This window comes from Mandrillus leucophaeus, unplaced genomic scaffold, assembly GCF_000951045.1.
Source record: "Mandrillus leucophaeus isolate KB7577 unplaced genomic scaffold, Mleu.le_1.0 Scaffold63, whole genome shotgun sequence".
In the NCBI taxonomy this organism is placed as follows: domain Eukaryota; kingdom Metazoa; phylum Chordata; class Mammalia; order Primates; family Cercopithecidae; genus Mandrillus; species Mandrillus leucophaeus.
In genome coordinates, this window is record NW_012106808.1 from 120,575 (window position 1) to 122,681 (window position 2,107).

Below are 2,107 nucleotides of genomic sequence, written 5' to 3' on the forward strand. Positions count from 1 at the left end.
TGGCCCTATAGTCTTCAAAGGGATCCGAAATATCTGTTCTCAGATTCCACAGAAATAAGGCTAGCAAAGAGATCCACGAAATACAGATGTAACTGCGTGAGTTGAATTAACAGAACACTAAGCAGTTTCTCAGAAAGCTTCTTTCCAGATTTTTTCTGAGTATACTTCCTTTTTCATCATAGCCCTCTAAGGGCTTCCAAATATCACTCTGCCAATTCCACAAGAACTGTCTTATCGAAAGTCTCCTAGAGGGGAAAGCTGTAACTCTGTGAGATGATTTCACAGAACACAAAGAAGTTTCTCAGAAAGCTTCTTCTGTTTGTTATCGACGGATATTTCCTTTGGTCCAAAAGTCTTCAAAGGGAACCGAAATATCTGTTCTCAGATTCCACGGAAATAAGGCTAGCAAAGAGATCCACGAAATACAGTTGTAACTCTGTGAGATGAATTAACAGAACACTAAGCACTTTCTCAGAAAGCTTCTTTCCAGATTTCATTAGAGGATATTTCCTTTTTCAACATAGCCCTCTATAGGCTTCCAAATATCACTTTGCCAATTCCACAAGAACTGTCTTAGCGAAAGGCTTCTTGAGGGGAAAGCTGTAATACACATCTAGATGTGTATAAGAGACAGGGCCCATAGAGGGCTATGGTGAAAAAGGAAATATCCTCAGATGAAATCTGGAAAGAAGCTTTCTGAGAAACTGCTTAGTGTTCTGTTAATTCATTTCACAGAGTTACAGCTTTCCCTTCAAGTATCCACTGGCTAAGCCTGCTCTTGTGGAATTAGAAAAGTGATGTTTGGAAGCCCATAGAGGGCTATGGAGAACTAGGAAATATCCTCAGAGAAAAATTGGAAAGAAGTTTTCTGAGAAACTGCTTTGTAATGTGTGACTTCCACTCACAGAGTTACATCTGTATTTCGTGGATACTCTTTGCTAGCCTTATTTCTGTGCAATCTGAGAACAGATATTTCGGATCCCTTTGAAGACTAGACGGCCAAAGGAAATATGCTCTGATAATAAAGAGAAAGAAGCTTTCTGAGAAACTTCTTTCTGTGAAATCATCTCACAGAGTTACAGCTTTCCCCTCAAGAAGCCTTTCGCTAAGACCTGTCTCTTATACACATCTAGATGTGTATAAGAGACAGACTATGGTGAAAAAGGAAATATCCTCAGATGAAATCTGGAAAGAAGCTTTCTGAGAAACTGCTTAGTGTTCTGTTAATTCATCTCACAGAGTTACAGCTTTCCCTCAAGAAGCCGCTCGCTAAGCATGTTCTTGTGGAATTGGCAAAGTGATATTTGGCAGCCCTTTGAGTTCTATGGTGAAAAAGGAAATATCCTCAGAGAAAAACTGGAAAGAAGCTTTCTGAGAAACTGCTTTGTGATGTGTGACTTCCACTGCCAGAATTTTATCTGTATTTCGTGGATCTCTTTGATAGCCATATTTTTGTGGAATCTGAGAACAGATATTTCAGATCCCTTATAGGACTATAGAGCCAAAGGAAATATCCTAAGATAACAAAGAGAAAGAAGCTTTCTGAAAAACTTCTTTGTGTTCGGTGAAATCATCTAACAGAGTTACAGCTTTCACCTCAAGAAGCTTTTCGCTAAGACAGTCTTGTGGATTTTGCAAAGTGATATTTGGAAGCCCATAGAGGTCTATGTTGAAAAAGGAAATATCCTCAGAGGAAATCAGGAAAGAAGCTTTCTGAGAAACTGCTTAGTGTTCTGTGAATTCATCTCACAGAGTTACAGCTGTTCCCTCAAGAAGCTGCTCGGTAAGCCTGTTCATGTGGAATTCTCAAAGTGATATTTGGAAGCCCGTAGAGTTCTATGTTGAAAAAGGAAATATCCTCAGAGAAAATCTGGAAAGAAACTTCCGAAATATCTGTTCTCAGATTCCACAGAAATAAGGCAAGCAAAGTGATCCACGAAATACAGATGTAACTCTGTGAGAAGAAGTCACACATCGCAAAGCAGTTTCTCAGAACGCTTCTTTCCAGTTTGTCTCTGAGGATATTTCCTTTTTCACCATAGCCCTCTATGGGCTTTCAAATATCACTTCGCAAATTCCACAAGAACTGTCTTAGTGAAAGGCTTCT

At 39.3% G+C, this 2,107-nt stretch overlaps 1 pseudogene; it reads right to left on the reverse strand.

The window, feature by feature from the left end:
• Positions 1 to 1,755, reverse strand: part of LOC105554149 — a 24,985-nt pseudogene extending 23,230 nt beyond the window's left edge.
• Positions 1,756 to 2,107: the final 352 nt, after the last annotated feature.